Here is a 26,949-nt window from a genome sequence, read left to right as displayed (position 1 = left end):
CGTTTGATTTTTATACTTGATTTATATATGAATCCCACATTTCTCCCTTATTATTATTATTATTATTTTTAAATAAAATGCTGAAGTGGTAGGTAGATGCAAGATAAAGGTAGAAAACGTAATTTAGTGCTGTAAGAGGGCAAATGTAGATGATCAGGTCTGTGCCTATAGACTAAGTATTAATCCAAGCTAGGTAAGGGCAACAAAACATCCACGGATGCAGAAGATTTCTCTCAAAACAGGGGGGGTGAGGTTCTAAGCTTCACCTCTGTTGATCCCCAGTTTCTCACCTGATGGCCCCCCTGCAACTGTGCCTGTCTTAGATTGTTCCTCCCTTGAGGAATCTTACCCGTCTCTAGCTAACCAGTCATCTTCCGGGGCCATACAGGGAAATGTAAAGTTAGTAAGTGAGAGAGAAGCAATATTCTTTGAGAAGGTTAGCTTTTTACTTCTTTGCAGATTTATGCCCTGTGGCTTCTATGTAGGGCCCTCAATTTTAAGAGTATAAAGGAGTCCTCAAATCAAAAAGGTTGAGAGCTGCTGTTAAAAAGAAAGATACTTCCAATTAAGCTATTTGTAATGCTTTTTTTTATCACTTAGAATTTTTAAATATTTACTGAATGAGACCTTTTAGATTTAGACATATGTTAGTAATATAGATCACTCTTTTGTGTACATAAGCAAATAGAAGCAAAATAAATTTACTAAGGAAATCCAATAATTTCTGTACACGCAAAGTATCTATTCTTCTTATGAATGATTTTCCAACTCAGTCATTGGTGTCCTCTTCTCATCCAGGTGCTGGTGACACAGCATTTCTGTTCCACTACTGAGTGCTTCTAAGCCTGGTGTACACATTTTGATGCTGGCACATTCTTGATCTTACTTGAAGGTGTCAACAGGTTTTCTGACAACAGGCAGCATGTTTCCCTTTCAGATGGTCCTTATATAATTTTTGACAGAAACATGGAGATAACAGTTGCCAAGTCATCCCACCAGGAATAAGCACCAAGTTTGTGCATGCTCAGGCAGTGACAACATATTCAACCACCAGCAGGCTGTGATTATAAAATGTCATCCATTGTAAGACATATCTGGGTTCAGAGATGTGACAGTGTAAAACAATGTGAACTTAGCACCAATGAAATATAGAATTAATGACATAGTTCATCCTTCTCTCCAAGTCCTGCTAAGGGAGTTTTCCTCCTACACAGGAACTCTTATTATAAGTCAATGACAGTTCTGTTTCAAAATCAAAGCTGACCACTTGGGTTCTGTCTAATTACAACTGCACAGACAGTGCTTAACCCCAAGGCCATCAGCAAGCAGTATAAAGGACACAAGTTACTTTCCTCCAAAGATGCCATTGTTAGTCTTCTTGTGACTGTTAAAGTTTTCCTGATGTTTTCATAGACTCCCCACATTATCATTTTTTTCAATGACTATAACTTTAGTAATATAACATTAGGACCTACCATTAGGTAGGTATCAGAATTTTGAAATTGATCTGTGTTAATAACATGGTGCCTTAGCAACTACCTTGAATGATTTAATACAAAATGCTGCTATCACAGAGCAGTCGTTGTCCCGTTTACCCTAGCAGCAGCTAGGGTCTCCATCTGTAGAGGGGGGAATAAGACAGGGACCACGGCTTAGGCAGAGTAGGGTGAGGGCCTCTGGGAAAAACGAAGCAAGATAATCCATTGTGGCATTTGCTTTGGCCTGCTGGGGGGCCCAGTTTATTTTTCTGACTTTACCCACATGTTGCTTTTCTTCCTCCAGCTTTAATCAAGTGATTTGCAACTTGGGCAATTTAACAAGCAAGCCCAAAACAATGTAGTAAAAACAGGAAGGATTCCATCTTGAAAATAAGATTGCATTTTAAAACCCAATTAGTTAAAAAGTAAATTTCTTAACATACTCTTTAACAAACAGACAATAACTCAGCCCACCTTGGGAGCAAAGCAGGCAGTCTTGAGTGATATGTTCCCAGCCCAGGAAGCTGCTATACTGGGAGGAAATGAGAGCAGTAAATTTCTTGTAAACAACCTGGAAGACTAATTAGAATCTTAATGTCTCTTCAAAGATAAACATTTTGGGACCACTTATCAGGTGTACATCCCTAGCCCTTTGTCTCTCAACTGCCTATAAAACCACTAGACATTGTACCACCCCGGGAGTCTCTTGTCCCCTGCTGGCGTGAGCCAGGAGCTCTGTCCTCTCACTTCTTCTCTAAATAAAAGCCTCTCACTTGCTTTCCTAAAAAAATATAAAAATAAAATCCTGCTATCAGATATAAACATACAGTTTGGGTCAGGGGGTATGAAGGCAGAGAACAGGGAACCCCTGAGTTCTAATGATGTGTTTGCTTGTAGTGCTTTTGGCCTAAATAGGAACCAGTGATCCATCATCTCACATCCATGAGAGAGCAGGTCTAGAGGAGCCACTCTTTCAGGGAAGTTAGAATGCCAGCGTCTTCTATTTTTACAGAGTTTAGAACTATGTTTATTTGTTCTAAGTAAACATCTGATAATAAATATCCAGTTCTACTGGTTCCACAAGTGGAAATCATCAAGTCACAAAGTCTTCCATGGAAAAAATGCAGGCACTTCAGCAAGTTAAGCAAGAAGTACATGATCAAGAATGAAATCCTCTGTATTTTCCTGTCTGACCAGGGTCTTCACCGTGGTCTTGCTTAAGGTTCATTGCTCAAGCCAGTGATTCTGAAAGTGTGGGCCCCAGACCACAGCATCAGCAGGGCCTCAGAACTTGTTAGAACTGTAGATGTCTAGGTCCGTACGCCTGACCTCTCAAATCAGAAACTCTGGAAGCGGAGTCCAACAATCTGTGGCTTAACAGTCCCTCCAGGTATTCTGACCCATGCTCAAGTTTGAGAACCACTGTTTTAGCCAGTGTGCTAGAGGGCAAAAATTCACTATGGACTGTACATTTTGCTTCCCTGAAAAACCAAGCCACGACTGCCGCTGCCACCAAGGAAAGGGGGAAGAAGATGGGAGCCTGATAGAGAAAATTATCCTTTCCTCAGGCTCCTCACCATGACCAGGGGCTCAGAGTTTGCCCTCTCTTCAGCTATAAGGGAAACAAGAGAAGTGAGCAAGGATTTTTTTTTTTTAATCTAAGACAAATTCTCCAGGCTCAAAATTGTGGGAGAGGGCTGCAGGAAGCAGGGCTTTGCCAGGAAATGCTAGCACAGCTGCCACAAGAACATGGCCATGTTTTCTGTGGAGCTCTAGTAGTTTACAGGCCAGCTGTCACGACCCACTTCTGTTGTTGTCAGCAGGCCTGCTTTTAGAAGTGCCTCCTTTTCTAATCTGTACTGGAAACCCACTATGTTATGACTGGGTGCATAAGAAGAGTTAGTTGATTCTGACTGGAAGACCAAGGCCTTGCTGACACCTGAAGGGCATGGAATTGTTAACTTGTGCCGGGACTGCTGCTTCTGCATAGAGAAGCATTACTTTGTTTAGTGATTGTAGCTTGCAAGTTGTAACAGCAATTTTGAGTAACTGCAAGGCTCTATATGAAGTGCTGTGTAGTATAAAGACAAATAAAATATTGTTTTGGGCCTCATGGAACTTAGTCTAAAGAGGTACACAGATATTAGAATACAACATGATAATTGCTAAAATGGAGGTGCGTACATAGAATGTGGAATCAGAGGGGTGGGGGTCCCAAGTCTACACTGAGAGCCAAAGCAGGCTCAGAAGAGGAGGTAGTCTCAGAACTGAGATGTAGGGATGAATAGGATTTTGCCAGGAAGAGACCTGAGGGGCGGGGATTCTACAGCAGGAACAGTATGAGCAAAAGGATGGAGGTCTCAGAAAGCCTAATAATTCAGGAAACTTCAAATATTATGTTTCAGCTGGAAAAGTGGCAGAAGCTGAACTGGAAGACTAATAGATGAATGAAAAGAGATCTTTAAGAAGGAAAATAGATATCAGAAACTATTGGTAATAACCTAGTTTTCAATAATCTAGGCATGCATTCATTCATTTACATACATAATTTAATACTTGCTATGTGCCTAGACACTTTTCTAGGCACTAAGAATAAAATGGTGAGCAAAGCAGGTTCTGTTTCTACCCTCACAGAGCTTGCAGTCTAAGCAGGAAGTTAGATGTGAAAAATTACATAAATAATTCATTACAATTGTGTCATGTGCTATGAAAAGGCATAGGTACCATGACAGCAGATAGCAGTGGATGTGACCTTGCCTGAGGGTATCAGGTTTCCCAGACTAAGTGGATTCTAAGCTAAGAGAAGTTTAAGGTAGGGATAAAGGGAATTGAAATAAGGGATGTGATTGAGGTATAAGATAGGAATTGTGATAGATTGTACTATTGATTCCAGATATTTGAACACACTTTCCCAACCCATTGACATGGAACTTGATCCTGTCATTAGCTGTGAAAAATGGAACATGCATGGAATTGCTCTGTGTTGTGACTAAGCAGAAGCTTCAAAAGCAATTCCTAGTTCTGCCATTCCTCTTTCCCTTTTTCCATATGCCAAATTGGGACTGCTGCTTCAGGCTGGATCCTGGAGTGAAGTAGAATGAAGACACAGAACAGAGCAGAGCTGCAAGTCAACCCATAGCCAATCTAAAATGAGATACCTAACAGCCCTGGATGTAAACGAGCTCACTCGGGCACAGCAAGAAGAGAGAATGGAGACAGCCAGAAGGCAGACCCTTGGGGCCTCCCTACACTTACAGAGGCCTAGGGCCAAGAAGATGCCAGACAGGGGTAGAGAGGAGCAAGTGCACCAGTTTGAGGAAATAAGGGATGCAGACTACCTAGGAAGGAGTCTTGCCAAAAAAAAAAAAAGAACCTAAACCAGATCAGAACGCTAGCTCTCACTACTAATTCACAGGGGCTGAATCACCTGTTAAAAATGCAGATTCTGATTCAGTAGGTCTTGAGCCCAACATTCTTCATTTCTGACAAACTCCCAGGTGATGTAGATGTCTGCTGGTCCATATATAGCAAAGTCTAGTAGCAAGGTATAGGGAACAGGAGAAATGATAACATGCAGATGCAGTACATAAATTCCAGATAAGGGAAACTCTTCATGACAACCCAATTTCTTCAACCAAAGGATGGAAAGAAAACATGTAGATTTGCCATAGAGATATAACAACCAATTGCAAAATGTAGACTTTGTTTAGATCCTAAATCAGGGTAAACAAATACTTTTTAGGACTATTGTAGAGATAGAAACCCTGGATATTTGATGATACAAGGGAGTTAGTGTTGATAGGGAGAGATATTGATGATGGTATGATTGTGTTTTAAAACATGAGTCTTCAAAAGGCTACATACTTTATGATTCCATTTTTATGACATTCTGAAAAAGTACAACTAAGAAATAGAAAACAGACCTGTGGCTACCTAGTGGAGTTCACTGCAAAGGGGCATGGGAGAATTTTGAGAGGTGATAGAACTGTTCTGTATTTCTATTGTGATGTTTGTATGGCCAATTGAATTTATAAAATTTCAGAGCTGTACTTTAAAAAGGCAAAATTTTCTGCATGTAAATTATGCTTTAATAAACCTGACTAAAGCCAAAAATAAGCAAAAAAAAGCATTGTGGTTTAGAGATACACACTGAAATATTTAGATGAAATATAAAACCTGAAATTTACTTTGAAATGATGGGGGAAAGTTTGGAGTTATTGATGGAACGACACAGGCTTTATGTGGATAATCATTGAAACTGGGTGGTAGACACAGTTAACAAGTCTTTCTACTTTGTCTGTGTTTATAATTTTCCATAATGAAAAGTTGTTTAAAAACAAAAGAAGTAAAGGGTTTCATTACATAGGGTATCCCCACAAGTACCCATGCAGTGGAGAGAACCAGAAAGGCAGGTTGATGAGTGAGGGTCAAGGGCTTGGCCTTTGGCAGTGGGAACCCTTAAAGCAGTAGTTCTGGTTAACCTGTGTTTCTGTCCCCTTCATTCCAGAGAGTATAGGACTAGCAAGAAGGTTAGCCTCACATGGGAAGCAAATGACCTGAGAGGGTTCAGTGCCTCTGCGTGAGAAAGCCTTCCACCAAGGGAGGCTTTGGTAAATAAGCTATTGGCAGCCTGGGTGGCGGGGAGGTGGTGCTGGGGTCACAGACTCTCTGGAATGAGGAAGCTTGAAAGGTTAGGGACTGGTCAGTGCCACATCTCACAATCCAGGGGGACTCTGGGGCTGGGCTCTGTGGTTCCTGAGATGTGCCGCAAGGCAGTCAGCCGTGGCACGTCAGGGCTGTGTCAGGATGGCCTATACATTTCATGCTTCCTTCACTCTGTCTTGTCTTCTGCCTTCGAAAGTCCAACAAACATCTTGGGGAACTGGAGATGGCAGAAGTCTGGAGGGAGAAGGCAGGGTTAGGATAAAATATAAAGAGCAGATGGCATTTATTTGCAGAGGAGAAAAGTATACAGATTAGGCAGGGGCATGAAGAAGGATTATGAAACATTCCTTTACTATAGGAGAGCTTTGAGCAAATTTGAACCTAAGGGAAAAGTATCCAGGTAGAAGTACAGATTTAAAATATAAAAGAAGAAAAAAGGTAATTTATGAAACTAGATCCTGAAGGAATTGTAGAGATGTAACTGAAAACTCAAGATTTTACAGTCTCCCTAGAGAGAAGGGATGGCATGGGATAACAGGTATTATTTTGTCTGTCCCAGTATCCCTTCCTTTTCTGGGATCTCCTGCTGCTTCTTCAATGGGGACTGCCCACCTCACATCTTCCCCTGCTCCCAACTCCATTCAGATGGCTACCATAGGAACAGCCATGGAAATTCACTGTGACCTAACCCTGTGGTGAGAATTCATTGGGCCAAGAATGGGTCTTGACCCAAGCTAGCTTATCAGAATGCCATCAGTGGGAATTTGGAATCAGAATTGAGCTCTTCAGCTCCACCTCGGTGTCTAATGGGAGAGAGATTTAAACTTCGGCACTACTGATGACCTCTTCTACCATATGGATGAAGGAGCAAACAGAACTGGTCAAGAGTGCAAGAGAATGATGAACCAATCCCAAAGATAACTGTATGGACAAGAGGTATTCCAGATGGAAAAGAATCCCTGGCTCCAGCTATACATAGGGATCTAGACACATACAATGTTCCCAGGATACCCCAGGACCTTTATAGTATAGTCACATTTTTGCTTGAGCTATTTTGAGTTGGGTTTCTGTGACTTAAATCCTAATGAGGGAGGCAGGGAAGAGAAAGACAATGATACACACTGAGGGGAAAAAAACATGGAACTTTTATGTGGGGCTAAATTCCACTATATAGAGAGCATTGACAATCCAATAGAAAAAAATGGTAAAAGACAGAAGAATATATAAAAATATGTTTAAAGATGAATAAATTGTGACTACATTGAAGTAACATTTATATCCCCTATCAGACTGACAAAATCCCAAAGTTTGGCAACACTTATCAGGACTTGAGGAAACATGTACTCTCATAGTGGGAGTGTAAATCGGAACAACCCTGTGGAAAGCAATTTAGCAGTATCTATCAAAATTACAAAGTGTATACACTTAGACTAGGCATTTCTACATCTAGTAATTATCTTACATCCTCACTTCTAGACATGGGAAATGACTTAAATGTCAGGTGAATTGTATAATTTGTGACTTTCTTCGTAATAGCAACTAACTAGAAACAGCTTAAATGTCCAATGAGGAAGCTCTTTATGTAAAAGAGAAAGTCCAGAGATTCTCCAGATGGTGGTGTGAGTGGGTTGGCAGAAATATCCTCACAAAATCATATATATTTTGAAAATACAGCAAATACAACTATTCCTAAAAGAGTGAACAGAAGATACAATACACCAACCAGGCTGTATCTACATCTGCAAGAACTTCACATCCCACCAAAAGGGTAAGATACAAAGCCGTGACCTGGTGGGACCTGAGCACTACCCCCACCCCAAGTCACGGGTGGGAGGAAAATAATCAGAGTGGGGAGGGTGTGGAAGCATAGGACTGCTAAATAACTAGCCCTAGTAATCTTCACCGGGAGCACATACACACATTGCATACTGTACTGGATATTAGAGAAATGGAAAAGCAAAATCTGAGAGTAAGACTGCAAACAGGTTCCCACAGCCGGCTGCCCTGGGACAAAAGAAAAGTGGGTGTTATAAAAGTCTTAAAGGCCCAACACAGGAGCACCAGCATATGTGAAACAAATACTAACAGAACTAAAGGGGGATATAGACTGCAATGCATTCATTCTAGGAGACTTCAACACACCACTCACCCCAAAGGATAGATCCACTGGGCAGAAAATAAGTAAGGACACGGAAGCACTGAACAACACAGTAGAGCAGATGGACCTAATAGACATCTATAGAACTCTACATCCAAAAGCAGCGGGATATACATTCTTCTCAAGTGCACATGGAACATTCTCCAGAATAGACCACATACTAGGCCACAAAAAGAGCCTCAGAAAATTCCAAAAGATTGAAATCCTACCAACCAACTTTTCAGACCACAAAGGCATAAAACTAGAAATAAACTGTACAAAGAAAGCAAAGAGGCTCACGAACACATGGAGGCTTAACAACACGCTCCTAAATAATCAATGGATCAATGACCAAATCAAAATGGAGATCCAGCAATATATGGAAACAAATGACAACAACAACACTAAGCCCCAACTTCTGTGGGACACAGCAAAAGCAGTCTTAAGAGGAAAGTATATAGCAATCCAAGCATATTTAAAAAAGGAAGAGCAATCCCAAATGAATGGTCTAATGTCACAATTATCGAAATTGGAAAAAGAAGAACAGATGAGGCCTAAGGTCAGCAGAAGGAGGGACATAATAAAGATCAGAGAAGAAATAAATAAAATTGAGAAGAATAAAACAATAGCAAAAATCAATGAAACCAAGAGCTGGTTCTTCGAGAAAATAAACAAAATAGATAAGCCTCTAGCCAGACTTATTAAGAAGAAAAGAGAGTCAACACAAATCAACAGTATCAGAAACGAGAAAGGAAAAATCACGACGGACCCCATGGAAATGCAAAGAATTATTGGAGAATACTATGAAAACCTATATGCTAACAAGCTGGGAAAACTAGGAGAAATGGACAACTTCCTAGAAAAATATAACCTTCCAAGATTGACCCAGGAAGAAACAGAAAATCTAAACAGACCAATTACCAGCAACGAAATTGAAGAGGTAATCAAAAAACTACCAAAGAACAAAACCCCCGGGCCAGATGGATTTACCTCGGAATTTTATCAGACATACAGGGAAGACATAATACCCATTCTCCTTAAAGTTTTCCAAAAAATAGAGGAGGAGGGGATACTCCCAAACTCATTCTATGAAGCTAACATCACCCTAATACCAAAACCAGGCAAAGACCCCACCAAAAAAGAAAACTACAGACCAATATCCCTGATGAACGTAGATGCAAAAATACTCAACAAAATATTAGCAAACCGAATTCAAAAATACATCAAAAGGATCATACACCATGACCAAGTGGGATTCATTCCAGGGATGCAAGGATGGTACAACATTCGAAAGTCCATCAACATCATCCACCACATCAACAAAAAGAAAGACAAAAACCACATGATCATCTCCATAGATGCTGAAAAAGCATTTGACAAAGTTCAACATCCATTCATGTTAAAAACTCTCAGCAAAATGGGAATAGAGGGCAAGTACCTCAACATAATAAAGGCCATCTATGATAAACCCACAGCCAACATTATATTGAACAGCGAGAAGCTGAAAGCATTTCCTCTGAGATCGGGAACTAGACAGGGATGCCCACTCTCTCCACTGTTATTTAACATAGTACTGGAGGTCCTAGCCACGGCAATCAGACAAAATAAAGAAATACAAGGAATCCAGATTGGTAAAGAAGAAGTTAAACTGTCACTATTTGCAGATGACATGATACTGTACATAAAAAACCCTAAAGACTCCACTCCAAAACTACTAGAACTGATATCGGAATACAGCAAAGTTGCAGGATACAAAATCAACACACAGAAATCTGTGGCTTTCCTATATACTAACAATGAACCAACAGAGAGAGAAATCAGGAAAACAACTCCATTCACAATTGCATCAAAAAAAATAAAATACCTAGGAATAAACCTAACCAAAGAAGTGAAAGACTTATACTCTGAAAACTACAAGTCACTCTTAAGAGAAATTAAAGGGGACACTAACAGATGGAAACTCATCCCATGCTCGTGGCTAGGAAGAATTAATATCGTTAAAATGGCCATCCTGCCCAAAGCAATATACAGATTTGATGCAATCCCTATGAAACTACCAGCAACATTCTTCAATGAACTGGAACAAATAATTCAAAAATTCATATGGAAACACCAAAGACCCCGAATAGCCAAAGCAATCCTGAGAAAGAAGAATAAAGTAGGGGGGATCTCACTCCCCAACTTCAAGCTCTACTATAAAGCCATAGTAATCAAGACAATTTGGTACTGGCACAAGAGCAGAGCCACAGACCAATGGAACAGACTAGAGAATCCAGACATTAACCCAGACATATATGGTCAATTAATATTTGATAAAGGAGCCATGGACATACAATGGCGAAATGACAGTCTCTTCAACAGGTGGTGCTGGCAAAACTGGACAGCTACATGTAGGAGAATGAAACTGGACCATTGTCTAACCCCATATACAAAAGTAAACTCAAAATGGATCAAAGACCTGAATGTAAGCCATGAAACCATTAAACCCCTGGAAGAAAACATAGGCGAAAACCTCTTAGACATAAACATGAGTGACCTCTTCTTGAACATATCTCCCCGGGCAAGGAAAACAACAGCAAAAATGAGTAAGTGGGACTATATTAAGCTGAAAAGCTTCTGTACAGCAAAAGACACCATCAATAGAACAAGAAGGATCCCTACAGTATGGGAGAATATATTTGAAAATGACACATCCGATAAAGGCTTGACGTCCAGAATATATAAAGAGCTCACATGCCTCAACAAACAAAAAACAAATAACCCAATTAAAAAATGGGCAGAGGAACTGAACAGTTCTCCAAAAAAGAAATACAGATGGCCAACAGACACATGAAAAGATGCTCCACATCGCTAATTATCAGAGAAATGCAAATTAAAACTACAATGAGGTATCACCTCACACCAGTAAGGATGGCTGCCATCCAAAAGACAAACAACAACAAATGTTGGCGAGGCTGTGGAGAAAGGGGAACCCTCCTACACTGCTGGTGCGAATGTAAGTTAGTTCAACCATTGTGGAAAGCAGTATGGAGGTACATCAAAATGCTCAAAACAGACTTACCATTTGACCCAGGAATTCCACTCCTAGGAATTTACCCTAAGAACGCAGCAATCAAGTTTGAGAAAGACAGATGCACCTCTATGTTTATTGCAGCACTATTTACAATAGCCAAGAATTGGAAGCAACCTAAATGTCCATCAATAGATGAATGGATAAAGAAGATGTGGTACATATACACAATGGAATACTACTCAGCTATAAGAAAAGGGCAAATCCAATCATTTGCAGCAACATGGATGGAGCTGGAGGGTATTATGCTCAGTGAAACAAGCCAAGCGGAGAAAGAGAAATACCAAATGATTTCACTTATCTGTGGAATATAAGAACAAAGGAAAAACTGAAGGAACAAAACAGCAGCAGAATCACAGAACTCAAGAATGGACTAACAGGTACCAAAGGGAAAGGGACTGGGGAGGATGGGTGGGTAGGGAGGGATAAGGGGGGGAGAAGTAGGGGGGTATTAAGATTAGCATCCATAGCGGGGTGGGAGAAAGGGGAGGGCTGTACAACACAGAGAAGACAAGTAGTGATTCTACAACATTTTGCTATGCTGATGGACAGTGACTGTAAAGGGGTTTATAGGGGAGACCTGGTATAGGGGAGAGCCTAGTAAACATAATATTCGTCATGTAAGTGTAGATTAGTGATAGCAAAAAAAAAAAAAAAAAGGGCAGTTCCTGTGTGGTAACCTCCAACGAGTTCTACACAAGGGTATAAAGGGCATATAAAAGTGTAGGCAAAGGGTCTGTTTGTGTTTATACAGAGGATCAAAGCCTAATTGGGCTACCCCGAAAATGAACTAAGATACGATATGAAAAAGAACTTCCAACATCTGCACCCTCTGGAAGACTCATGCCAGAAGATGATCATCAAAAAACCCCAACAAAGATCCACGCACTGCTACAGCTGTAGATGCACTCATCCCACCAGTTCCTGGACCTGCCATGGGAATGAGGAAGGAGATATCTAAGCTGGCCTGTGCATACAGTAAAACAACAAAATTGGACTGGATCTATACTGTTGGAACTCAACCAAGAATTTGGAGAAGTGCAAATTGTAGCGCTCCAAAGTCTTACAACTACAAACTATTTATTGTTAAAAGAACATATGGCATGTGAACAGTCCCCAGGAATGGGTTGTTTTAATTTGTCTGATTTCTCTCAGACTGTTCAAGTTCATTTGGACAATATCCACCATATCATAGATAAGTTTTCACAAATGCCTAAGGTGCCTAACTGGTTTTCTTGGTTTCACTGCAGATGGCTGGTAATTACAGATATGCTTTGGTTATGTAACTATACTCCTATTATGTTAATGTGTGTGTGCAATTTAAGTAGTAGCTTAAAACCTATACATGCTGAAGTTACTCTACAAGAAGATATATCAAAGAAATAATCAATCTTCCCATGTTTTCTTCCGCCTGCTACTTCTATAGCTTTTCTTCTTCCTTCCTAATTACAACCCTTAAATAGAATTCGTGCCTCATATCAAATTTACCGAGTATCATAATTCTTCCAAGTGGTAAAGATACCTCAAGACAAATGCTGGGCATAGAAGCCACAGGGCATAAATATGCAAAGAAGTAAAAATCTAACTTTTTCAAACAATAAGGCTTCTCTCTCACTTACCAACTTCACATTTCCCTGTATGGCCCCGGAAGATGACTGGTTAGCCAGAGACGGGTAAGATTCCTCAAGGGAGGAACAACCTAAGACAGGCACAGTCGCAGGGGGGCCATCAGGTGAGAAATTGGGGATCAACAGAGGTGAGGCTTAGAACCTCACCCCCCCGTTCTGAGAGAAATCTTCTGCATACGTGGATGTTTTATTGCCCTGGTCTAGCTTGGATTAACACATAGTCTACAGGCACACACCTGATCATCTACATTTGCTCTCTTACAACACTAAACTATGTTTTCTACCTTTATCTTGTATCTACCTACCACTTCAGCATTTTATTAAAAATAATAATAATAAAGAGAGAAATGTGGTATCCACATATAAATCAAGTATAAAAACCAAATCAGTATTCATATTTGAACTGACTGTTTATAGTTCATAATGCATGAGCAAAACCAAAAGTTTCTGTGATGACTGCCCTTGTACTGTTCACTATGTAACTTATTCATTATGTAAGAATTTGTTCTACATGTAAAAACTTGTTTGTTATGCCTCAGAAGATTGGAGACTGACAAAAATTAGGCTTGGGGTGGAATAATGATTGTGCATTGAGCATTGACTCCTATACAGAATTTTATTGTCGTGAACAACCATTTGATCAATAAATATGAGAGATGCCCTCACAAAAAAAAAAAAAAAAAGGACAGACTTCCAATGGTAAAATAAATTAGTAACCGGGATGTAATGTATAGCATAAGGAATATAGTCAAGATATTGTAACAGCCTGGTAGGGTGATAGCTGGAACCTAGAATTATGTATATAAATGTTCTACCACTGTGTTGTACACTTGAAACTCATGTAATGTAATACTGTGTGTCAACTACCCTTCAATAAAAAATAATTATTAAAAAAAAAAAAAAAAAAGTCTTAAAGGGACAAGGGTTTAACAGGTGGACAAAATAGTCCTGGCACACTCAGCCCAGCAGGCAGGGAACTTTAAGAAACTTCAGGTGCCCTAATCCCTGGGTGGCAATGCAGCTCCGAAGCCCCTCATGGCAATAAGCAGCCTACCATTCATTCCCCCTGCCGCTGGCACTGCAAGTGAACAGGCTGATCCACCATTGCTGGGGAGCATCCAAGGAAAAGCCCCACCCACAGCAAACACAGAGGCTTCCCCCAGCACACGGCTAACCAGGCCAGTCCCAGAGGCTGCCCCCTGCCCACAGTTGACCGGCACAGACAGCGGAGACCAGCGCACAGTCTGGAAGGCACAGAGGGGCTTTATTCTCGCGGTAAACACACACTGTTCACCTGCAATCCCAGACACTGCCCTTAAGCCACCCTGAGAGCCACCCCGCCCATGGCAGATCAAGGGATTAACCCAAAGGCTGCTCCTGGTGTGCGGTTGCCCAGCACAGGCAGCAGAGATGGGCAAGGCAACCAGCAAGCAGGAAGGGACTTTGTTCTCCCAGCGGACACACGCGCCACTCACCAGTAATCACTTCCATCACAATGAAAAGACAAAAGAACCTTGTTCAGTCCAAAATCCCTCAAACACCAGACAGAGGGCCTGGTGAGACCGAAATCACCAATCTTCCTGAAAAAAGAATTTAAAATAAAAGTCACAAGGATGCTGATGGAGCTACAGAGAAATATGCAACAGATGAGGGATGAATTCCAGAGGAAGATAACAGAAGTGAAACAAACAATGGAAGGATTTCAGAGCAGACTGGGAGAGATGCAAGGGACTGTTAATGGAACAGAAATCAGAGAACAAGAACACAGAGATGCTGAGGCAGAGAGAGATAAAAGGATCTCCAGGAATGAACGAATATTAAGAGAATGGTGTGAACAATCTAAACAGAACAATATTCGCATAATAGGGTTACCAGAAGAAGAAGAGAGAGAAAAAGGGATAGAAAGTGTCTGAAGAAATAATTGCTGAAAATTTCCCCAAGCTGGGTAAGGAAATAGTCCCTCAGACCATGTAAGCCCACAGATCCCCAACACAAGGGACACAAGGAGGACAACACCAAGACATATAAGAATTAAAATGGCAAAGATCAAAGACAAGGACAGAGTATTAAAAGCAGGCACAGAGAGAAAAAAGATCAATTACAAAAGAAAACCCATCAGGCAATCATCAGACTTCTCAGCAGAAACATTACAGGACAGAAGAGAAGAGCATGATATATTTAATGCAATGAAACAGAAGAGAGCCTTGAACCAAGAATACTGTATCCAGCAAGATTATCATTTAAATTTGAGGGAGGGATTAAACAATTCCCAAATAAGCAAAAATTGAGGGAATTTACATCCCACAAACCATCTCTACAGTGTATTTTAAAGGGACTGCTCTAGATGGAAGTGCTCCTAAGGCTAAAAAGATGTCACCAGAGAAAATGAAACCACAGCAAAGAAAGCAGACCAACCAAATACTAAATAAATGCAAAATAAAATCAGCTATCAACAAAATCAGTCAAGGGTAACACAAAGAGTACAGAATAAAATACTTAACATATAAAGAGTGGAAGAGGAAGAAAAAGAAGGGAGAGAAATAATCATCAGACTGTGTTTATAATTGCATAATAAGTGAGCTAAGTTAGACAGTTAGACAGTTAGATAGTAAAGAAGCTACCCTTGAACCTCTGGTAACCACGAAAACAAAGCCTGCAATGGCAATAAGTACATATCTATCGATAATGACCCTAAATGTAAATGGACTGAGTGCACCAATCAAAAGACGCAGAGTAATAGAATGGATAAAAAGCAAGACCCATCTATATGCTGCCTACAAGAGACTCAACTCAAACTCAAGGACATACACACATTAAAAGTGAAGGAATGGAAAAAGATATTTCATGCAAACAATAGGGAGAAAAAGCAGGTGTTGCAGTACTTGTATCAGGCAAAAGAGATTTCAAAACAAAGAAAGTAACAAGAGACAAAGAAGGACATTACATAATGATAAAGGGGTCAGTCCAACAAGAGGATATAACCATTATAAATTCCTATGCACTCAACACAGGAGCACCTACATATGTGAAAAAATACTAACAGAATTAAAAGAGGAAATAGAATGCAATGCATACGTTTTAGGAGACTTCAACATACCACTCAATCTAAAGGACAGATCCAGCAGACAGAAAATAAGTAAGGACACAGAGGAACTGAAAAACACATTAGAACAGATGGACCTAACAGACATCTACAAAACTTTACACCCAAAAGTAGCAGAATACACATTCTTCTCAAGTGCACATGGAACATTTTTATGAATAGATCATATATTAGGCCACAAAAAGAGTCTCAGAAAATTGATAAATTCAAAAAGGTTGAAATTCTACCAATCAACTTTTCAGATCACAAAGGTATAAAACTAGAAATAAATTGTACAAAAAAGAAAAAGGCTCACAAACACATGGAGGCTTAACAACACGCTCCTAAATAATCGATGGATAAATGACCAAATTAAAACAGAGATCAAGCAATATATGGAGACAAATGACAACAACAGCACAAAGCCCCAACTTCCGTGGGATGCAGCAAAGGCAGTTCTAAGAGGAAAGTATATAGCAATCCAGGCATATTTAAAGAAGGAAGAACACTCCCAAATGAATAGGGTAAATTCACAATTATTGAAACTGGAAAAAGAAGAACAAATGAAGCCCAAAGTCAGCAGAAGGATGGACATAATAAAAATCCCAGAATAAATAAATAAAATTGAGAAGGATAAAACAATAGAAAAATTCAGTGAAACCAACAGCTGGCTCTTTGAGTCGATAAACCCCTATCCAGACTTACCAAGAAAAAAAGAGAGTGTACACACATAAACAGAATCAGAAATGAGAAAGGAAAAATCACTACGGACACCACAGAAATACAAAGAATTATTAGAGAATATTATGAAAATGTATATGCTAACAAACTGGAAAACCTAGAAGAAGTGGACAACTTCCTAGAAAATACAACCTTCCAAGGCTGACCCCAGAAGAAACAGAAAATCTAAATACATCAATTACCAGCAACGAAATTGAATCAGTAATCAAAAACCTACCCAAGAGGATTAAAGATGGTGACACAGAGGCTTCCTCCTAAAACTGCATATAATATGAAAATATAATTAATACAACTAATCCTGAGAGAGCAACAGGAAAGAGGACTGCACCAGACTGCACCTCACCGGCGGGAGGAAGAGAAATGGACTGGGGACGAAGTAGAGGCCTGAGACTGCTGAATACCTAACTCCAGAGATCTGCTCTGAGAGCAAAAACCTACATTTCATGATACTCTCATGATTATGGGGTTGGAAAGCTAAGAGAGGCAGAATTCCTGGAGAGACTGAGATTCCAGCCGTTTGTGGAAAGTAGGGATCCATATCCAGCTGCTCTGGGAAAAAAACCTTATATCTGTGTGCTTGGCCCACTGGTTCAGGCAGTGGAGACACGCAGAGCAGCCGGGAAGCAGGAAACAGCTCTTTCCTCCCCCCAGGCACCAATACCACTCCCCTGTGACTCCCATAATTGCTTCAGGGGCTGAGCAGCTCCAGAGAGTGGAGCTTCTGGACACTAGAGGTGCCATATACAAATATGAAACGCCAAAGGAACCTGGTACAGAGTAAAATTAATATAACCCCTGAGAAAGATGACGCTATGGACTTTCATGAGTCTTCCTAAAAGGGAATTCAAAATAAAGATCATTAACATGCTAATGGAGGTAGGGTAAGATGTTCAAGAACTCAGGAATGAACCCCAGAGATCCAATTGTTGAAGAGCACAATGGAGGGCATTAAAAGCAGATTGGATACAGTGGAGGAGATGATAAATTAAACAGAAACTAGAGAAGAGGAATACAAAGAAGCTGTGGCTGAGAGAGAAAAAAGGATCTCTAAAAAAACCATGAAAGAATATTAAAAGAACTGTGTGACCAATCCAAACAGAATAGTATTCGCCTTATAGGGGTACCAGAAGAAGAAGAGAGACAGAAAGGGATAGAAAGTGTTTTTGAGGAGGTAATTGCTGAAAACGTCCCCAATCTGGGGAAAGAGATAGTCCCTCAGGCCGTGCAGATACACAGATCTCCTAACACAAGGGACCCAAGGAAGACAACACCAAGACACATAGTAATTAAAATGGCAAAGATGAAGGATAAGGACAGACTGTTAAAAACAGCCCGAGACAGAGATGAGATCACATACAAAGGAAAGCCCACGAGGCTAACATCAGACTTCTCAGCAGAAACCTTACAGGCCAGATGGGAGTGGCATGATGTATTTAATGCAACGAAGCAGAAGGGCCTGGAACAAAGATTAATTTATCTGGCAAGATTATCATTTACATTTGAAGTAGGGATTAAACAATTTCCAGATAAGCAAAAACTGAGAGAATTTGCCTCCCACAAACCATCTCTACAGTCTATTTTGGAGGGACTACTATAGATGGAAGTGTTCCTAAGGTTTAATAGCTGTCACCAGAGGTAATAAAACCACAGTAATGAAAGCAGAACAGCTAATTACTAAGCAAATGCAAAATTTAATTAACTATCCCCCAAGTCAGTCAAGGGATAGACAAAGAGTACAGAATATGATAATTAATATATAAAGAATGGAGGAGGAAGAAAAAGGAGGAGAAAAAGAAAAGAACCTTTAGATTGTGTTTGTAATAGAATATTAAGTGAGTTAGAATCTTAGATAGCAAGGAAGTTAACCTTGAACCTTTGGTAACCACGAATCTAAAGTCTGCAATGGCAATAAATACATACCTATCGATTATCACCCTAAATGTAAATGGTCTGAATGCACCAATCAAAAGACACAGAGGCACTGAATGGATAAAAAAAACAAGACCCATCTATATGCTGCCTACAAGAGATGCACTTTAAACCCAAAGACATACACAGACTAAAAGTGAAGGGATAGAAAAAAGATATTTCATGCAACTAATGGAAAAAAGCAAGAGTTGCAGTACTTATATCAGACAAAATAGACTTCAAAACAAAGAAAGTCACAAGAGACAAAGAAGGACATTACATAATGATAAAGGGGTCAATCCAGGAGAAGATATAACCATTATAAATATCTATGCTCCCAACATAGGAGCACCTACATATGTGAAACAAATACTAACTGAATTAAAAGGGGAAATAGAATGCAATGTATTCATTCTAGGAGACTTCAACACTCCACTCACTCTGAAGGACAGATCAACAAGACAGAAAATAAGTAAGGACACAGAGGTACTGAAAAACACATAAGAACAGATGGACCTAACAGACATCTACAGAACTCTACACCCAAAAGTAGCAGAATACATATTCTTCTCAAGTGCACATGGAACATTTTTAAGAATATATCATATATTAGGCCACAAAAAGAGCCTCAGTAAATTCAAAAAGACTGAAATTGTACCAACCAGTTTCTCAGACGACAAAGGTATGAAAATAGAAATAAATTATACAAAGAAAATGAAAAATCCGACAAACACATGAAGACTTCACAAGATGCTCCTAAATAACCAATGGATCAATGACCAAATAAAAACAGAGATCAAGCAATATATGGAGACAAATGACAACAATAATTCAACACCGCAAAATCTGTGGGACGCAGTCAAGGCCGTGCTAAGAGGAAAGTATATTGCAATACAGGCCTATCTCAGGAAAGAAGAACAATCCCATATAAGCAGTCTAAATCCACAATTAATGAAACTAGAAAAACAAGAACAAATGAGGCCCAAAGTCAGTAGAAGGAGGGACATAATAAAGATTAGAGCAAAAATAAATAAAATCATCAAACATTTAGTGAAGACTTAATACCCATCCACCATAAAGTTTTCCAAAGAGTAGAAGAAGAGGGAATACTTCCTAACTCATTCTATGATGCCAGCATCACTCTTACACAAAAACTAGGCAAAGACAACACAAAAAAAGAAAATTACAGACCAATATCCCTGATGAACATAGATGCAAAAATACTCAACAAAATATTAGCAAACCAAGTTCAAACATACATCAAAAAGATCATCCATCATGATCAAGTAGGATTTATTATAGGGATGCAAGGATGGTACAACATTCAAAAATCCATCAACATCATACACCACATCAACAAAAAGGACAAAAACCTCATGATCATCTCCATAGATGCTGAAAAAGCATTCAACAAAATTCAATATCAATCCATGATAAAAACTCTCAACAAAATGGGTATAGAGAGAAAGTACCTCAACATAATAAAGGCCATATATGACAAACAAACAGGCAACATCATACGTAATAGCGAGAAGCTGAAAGTTTTTCCTTTAAGATTGGGAATAAGACAAGGATGCCCACTCTCCTGCGCTTTTATTCAAAATAGTACTGGAGGTTCTAGCCATGGCAATCAGACAACACAAAGAAATAAAAGGCATCCAGATTGGCAAGGAAGAAGTTAAACTGTCCTGTTTGCTGATGACATGATATTGTACATAAAAAACCCTAAAGAATCCACTTCCAACCTCCTATATCTAATACCTGAATTCAGCAAAAGTGCAGGATACAAAATGAATACACAGAAATCTGTGGCATTCCTATACACTAATAAATTAGTAGAGAGATAAATCAGGAAAACAATTCCATTCACAGTTGCATCAAAAAGAATAAAATACCTAGGTACAAACCTAACCAAGGAAGTGAAAGACCTATACCCTGAAAACTACAAGACCTCTTAAGACAAATTAAAGAAGATACCAATAAACAGAAACTCATCCCATGCTCATGGATAGGAAGAACTAATATTATCAAAATGGCCATCCTGCCTAAAGCAATCTATGGATTCAATGCAATTCCTATCAAAATACCAACAGCATTTTTCAACAAACTAGAGAAAATCATTCTAAAATTCATATGGAACCACAAAGACCTCGAATAGCCCAAGCAATTCTGAGAAGGAAGAATAAACCTAGGGCATTATGATCCCAAACTTCAAGCTCTACTACAAAGCCACAGTAATCAAGAAAATTTGATACTGGCACAAGAACAGACCCATAGACCAATGGAACAGACTAGAGAGCCTTGATATAAACCCAACCATATATGGTCTATTAATATAAGATAAAGGAGCCATGGATATACAATGGGGAAATGACAGCCTCTTCAACAGCTGGTGTTGGCAAAACTGGACAGCTGCATGCAAGAGAATGAAATTGGATTATTCCTTAACCTCATACACAAAAGTAAACTCGAAGTGGATTAAAGACTTCAATGTAAGTCATGAAACCATAAAACTCTTAGAAGACAACAAATACAAACATCTCCTGAATATATGCTAGACCACCTTCTTCCTGAATGCATCTCCTTGAGTATGTGAAACAAAAGCAAAAATGAACTCTTGGGACTACATCAAACTAAAAAGGTTTTGTATGGCAAAGGACACCATCAACAGAACAAAAAGGCATCCTACAGTATGGGAGAATATATTTGTAAGTAAATGACGTATCCGACATGGGGTTAACATCCAAAATATATAAAGAACTAACATGCCTCAATACCAAAAAAGCAAATAACCTGATTAACAAATAGGCAGAGGATATGAAGAGACAGTACTCCAAAGAAGAAATTCAGATAGCCAACAGAAACATGAAAAGATGGTCCACATCACTAATCATCAGGGAAATGCAAATTAAAACCACAATGAGATATCACCTCATACCAGTAAGGATAGCAAGCATCGAAAAGACTAAGAACAAGAAATGCTGGCAAGGATGTGGAGAAAGGAGAACCCTCCTACACTGCTGGTGGGAATGTAAGCTAGTTCAACCATTGTGGAAAGCAATATGGAGGTTCCTCAAAAAAATAAAAATAGAAATACCATTTGACCTGGGAATCCCACAGTAATTCTTTGGAATTTACCCAAAGAGTACAACTTCTCAGATTCAAAGAGACATATGAACCTCTATGTTTATCGCAGCACTATTTACAATGGCCAAGATATGGAAGCAACCTAAGTGTCCATCAGTAGATGAATGGATGAAGAAGAGGTGATACATATACACAATGGAATACTATTTGGCCATAAGGAAGAAACTAATCCTACCATTTGCAACAACATGGATGGAGCTGAAGGACATTATGCTCAGTGAAATAAGCCAGACAGAGAAAGACAAACACCAAATGCTTTCCCTCATTTGTGGAGTATAACAATGAAGCAAAACTGAAGGAACAAAATAGCAGCAGACTCAGAGATTCCAAGAATGAACTAGTGGTTACCAAAGGGGAGGGGTGTGGGAGTGCGGGTGGGAAGGGAGGGTGAAGGGGATTGAGGGGTATTATGTTTAGTACACATGGTGTGGGGTATCACAGAGAACAGTGTAGCACTGAGAAGGCACATGTGGATCTGTGACATCTTGCTGCACTGATGGACAGTGACTGAATTGAGATATGGGGGGGACTTGATAATATGGGTAAATGAAGTAACCACATTTTTTTTCATGTGAAACCTTCATAAGAGTGTATATCAATCATACCTTAATAAAAAATTTAAAAAAACAAAAACAAAAAACCTACCCAGGAACAAAACTTCCAGACCAGACAGATTCACTGCTCAATGTTAGACATTTAGAGAAGACGTAATACCCATTCTCCTTACAGTTTCCAAAAAATGGAGGAGGAGGGAACACTTCCAAGCTAATACTATGAAGCCAGCATCACTCTAATGCCAAAAGCAGGCAAAGACAACACAAAAAAAGAAAATTACAGACCAATATCCCTGATGAACAAAGATGCAAAAATAATCAACAAAAGATTAGCAAACCAAATTCAAAAATACATCAAGAGGATCATACATCATGATCAAGTGGGACTCATCTCAGGGATGCAAGGATGGTAGAACATTTCAAAATCCATCAACATCATCCACCACATAAACAAAAAGAAGGACAAAAACCACATGATCGTTTCCATAGATGTTGAAAAAGCATTCAACAAAATTCAATATCGATTCATGATAAAAACTCTCAACATAATGGGTATAGAGGGCAAGTACCTCAACATAATAAAGACCATATATGACAAACCCACAGCCAACATCATATTTAACAGCAAGAAGCTGAAAGCTTTTCCCATAAGATCAGGAACAAGACAAGGATGCCCACTCTCACCACTTTCATTCAACTTAGTACTGGAGGTTCTAGCCACAGCAATCAGACAACACAAAGAAATAAAAGGCAGCCAGATTGGTAAGGATGAAGTCAAACTGTCACTGTTTGCAGATGACATGATATTATACATAAAAACCCTAAAGAATCCACTCCAAGACTATTAGAATATCTGAATTCAGCAAAATTACAGGATACAAAATTAATACAGAGAAATCTGTTGCATTCCTATACACTAGTGGTGAACTAGCAGAAAGAGAAATGAGGAAAACAGTTCCATTCACAACTATATCAAAAAGAATAAAATACCTAAGAATAAACCTAACCAAGGAAGTGAAAGACCTATACCCTGAAAACAACAAGACACTCTTAAGATAAATTAAAGAGGATGCTAATAAATGGAAATTCATCCCATGCGCTTGGATAGGAAGAATTAATATTGTCAAAATGGCCATCCTGTCTAAAGCAATCTACAGATTCAGTGCAATCCCTATCAAAATACCAACAGCATTCTTCAACAAACTGGATCAAATAGTTCTAAACTTCATATGGAACCACAAAAGATCCTATAGCCAACGTAATCCTGAGAAGGAAGAATAAAGCAGGGGGGATCTTGCTTCCCAACTTCAAGCTCTATACAAAGCCACAGTAATCAAGACAATTTGATACTGGCACAAGAACAGACTCACAGACCAGTGGAACAGAATAGAGAGTCCAGATATTAACCCAAACATATACAGTCAATTAAGATATGATAAAGGAGCCATGGATATACAATGGGGAAATGACAGCCTCTTCAACAGCTGGTATGGGCAAAAATAGACAGTTACATGTAAGAGAATGAAACTGGATCATTGTCTAACCCCATACACAAAAGTTCAAAATGGATCAAAGACCTGAATGTAAGTCATGAAACCATAAAACTCCTGGAAAAAAAAACAGGCAAAAATCTCTTCAACATAAACATGAGCAAGTTCTTCATGAACATATCTCCCTGGACAAGGGAAACAAAAGCAAAAATGACCAAGTGGGACTATATCAAGCTGAAAAGCTTCTGTACAGCAAAGGACACCATCAATAGAACAAAAAGACATCCTACAGTATGGGAGAACATATTCATAAATGACATAAAGGATTGACATCCAAAATAAATAAAAAGCTCAGAAAAACCTCACAAAAAGCAAATAACCCAATTAAAAAATGGCCAGATGATGTGAACAGACACTTATCCAAAGAAGAAATTCAGATGGCTAACAGGCACATGAAAAGATGCTCCACACTGCTAATCATCAGAGAAATGAAAATTAAAGCCACAATGAGATATCACCTCACACCAGTAAAGATTGCCACCATCCAAAAGACAGACAACAACAAATGTTGGTGAGGATATGGAGAAAGGGGAACCCTCCTACACTGCTGGTGGGAATGTAAATTAGTTCAACCACTGTGGAAAGCAGTATGGAAGTTCCTCAAAAAAATAAAAAATAGATATACCATTTGACCCAGAAATTCCACTCCTAGTAATTTACCCTACGAATGCAGGAGCCCAGTTTCAAAAAGACTTAAGCACCCCTATGTTTATTGCAGCACAATTTACAATAGCCAAGAAATGGAGGCAACCGAAGTGCTCAACAGTAGATGAATGGATAAAGATGTGGTATATATACACAATGGAATGTTTTCAGCCATTAGAAGAAAACAAATCCTATCATTTGCAACAACATGGATGGAGTTAGACGGTATTATCCTCAGTGAAATAAGCCAGGCAGAGAAAGACAAGTATCAAATGATTTCACTCATCTGTGGAGTATAAGAACAAAGAAAAAAATGAAGGAACAAAACAGCAGCAGACTCACAGAACCCAGGAATGGACTAACAGTTACCAAAGGGAAAGGGACTGGGGAGGATGGGTGGGAAGGGACGACAAGGGGGAAAAGGGGGCATTACGATTAGCAGACATAACGTAGAGGGGGGCACAGGGAGGGCTGTACAACACAGAGAAGACAAGTAATGATTCTATAGCATCTTACTATGCTGATGGATAGTGACTGTAATGTGGTATGTGGTGGGGACTTGATGATGGGGGGAGTCTAATAACCATAATGCTGCTCATGTAACTGTAGACTAATGACACCAAAATAAATAAGTAAGTAAGTAATCTCAAAATAAATCAAAGACCTGAATGTAAATCATGAAACCAGAAAACTCTTAGAAAAAACACATAGGCAAAAATCTCTTGGACATAAACATGAGCAACTTCTTCATGTACATATCTCACTGGGCAAGGGAAACAAAAGCAAAAATGAACAAGTGGGATATATCAAACTGAAAAGCTTCTGTACAGCAAAGGACACCATCAACAGAACAAAAAGCATCCTACAGTGTGGGAGAATTATTCATAAATGACATATCCGATAAGGGGTTGACATCCAAAATAGACAAAGAGCTCATGCACCTCAACACAAAAAGCAAATAATCCAATTTAAAAATAGGCAGAGGAGCTGAACAGACACTTATCCAAAGAAGAAATTCAGATGGCACAGGCACATGAAAAGATGCTCCACATCACTAATCATCAGAGAAATGCAAATTAAAACCACAATGAGCTATTACCTCACACCAGTTTGGATGGCCACCATCCAAAAGACAAACAACAACAAATGTTGACAAGAATGTGGAGAAAGGGGAACCCTCCTACACTGCTCGTGGGAATGTAAATTAGTTCAACCATTGTGGAAAGCAGTATGGAGGTTCTTCAAAAAACTCAAAATAGAAATACCATTTGACCCAGGAATACCACTTCTAGGAGTTTACCCTATGAATGCAGGAGCCCAGTTTCAAAAAGATATATGCACCCCTTTGTTTATCACAGCACTATTTACAATAGCCAACAAATGGAAGCAACCGAAGTGCCCAACAGTAGATAAATGGATAAATAAGATGTGGTATGTATGCACAATGGAATATTATTCAGCCAGAAGAAGAAAACAAATCCTACCCTTTGCAACAACATGGATGGAGCTAGAGGGTATTATGCTCAGTGAAATAAGCCAGATGGAGAAAGACAAGTGCCAAATGATTTCACTGATCTGTGGAGTATAAGAACAAAGAAAAAACTGAAGGAACAGAACAGCAGTAGATTCACAGAACCCAAGAATGGACTAACAGTTACCAAAGGGAAAGGGAGTCGGCAGTTTGGGGGGGGTGGAGAGGGAGGTCTAAGGGGTAAAAGGGGCTCTAACATAAACTCTAACAGAAAATACATTTAGAGTTTTCTGCATTTTGCTACTACTGAAACTTTTGAATACGTCCATTTTATATCTGTATTTGTCTGCTTATATGTTTCTTTATCAAATAAAAAGTTCCCTGAAAGCAGGGGCCATCGTTTTCAGCTTTGTATCTCCTGCTGCTGGGCTGGTGCCGATATAAAGTAGGTGCTCAGCACAGGTTTGTTGAATGATGTTGTTGAAGACCCTCCCCATGGCTGTCCACCATCTGAATGCATCCAGAACACCTGGGCACCCAGTTCAAGCTTTGTCTCTCCCTTGTAGTGAGGTTGGCTTGCATTCAAATTCTCAGGGAAAGACTCCCAAAGCAGCACAACTTGAAAACAGTTGGAAAGAAGAAAGGAAGGCACTGCCAGCAGCGAGAATGACAGGAACAAAGTCAGAGGACATGGGTAAGACTGATGGTGATGTGGTAGGAATGACGAGGACAGCAACTTTCACTGAACTGCTGTGCACAAAGAACTGTCCAGTTTTTCTCACTTATATCTGACAAGAACTCTTGGAGGAAGGTATTATCACCACTCTACAGTGGGAAAATCTAAGGCCCAGAGAAACCAAGTAAATTGTCCAA

The 26,949-nt window shown here is 39.4% G+C and overlaps 1 long non-coding RNA gene across 7 annotated transcripts in view; it reads right to left on the bottom strand.

Moving 5' to 3' along the window:
- Nucleotides 1-570: 570 nt before the first annotated feature.
- The window catches only part of LOC118913800 (uncharacterized), a 43,614-nt gene continuing 17,235 nt past the window's right edge, over nucleotides 571-26,949 (bottom strand). The window contains exons 3-5 of one of the 7 annotated variants that reach the window (XR_008996530.1): nucleotides 4,906-5,012; nucleotides 1,953-2,010; nucleotides 571-1,058 (exon numbers count right to left, since the gene is read on the bottom strand). This is a non-coding gene — a long non-coding RNA (uncharacterized LOC118913800). The other 6 variants (XR_008996526.1, XR_008996527.1, XR_005025356.2 and 3 more) reach the window with 6 other exon arrangements.

The sequence above is a fragment of the Manis pentadactyla genome, chromosome 3, assembly GCF_030020395.1.
Source record: "Manis pentadactyla isolate mManPen7 chromosome 3, mManPen7.hap1, whole genome shotgun sequence".
Lineage (NCBI taxonomy): Eukaryota > Metazoa > Chordata > Mammalia > Pholidota > Manidae > Manis > Manis pentadactyla.
Note: the sequence above shows the minus strand (reverse complement) of the source record. Positions and strands in the feature narration are given on the sequence as shown.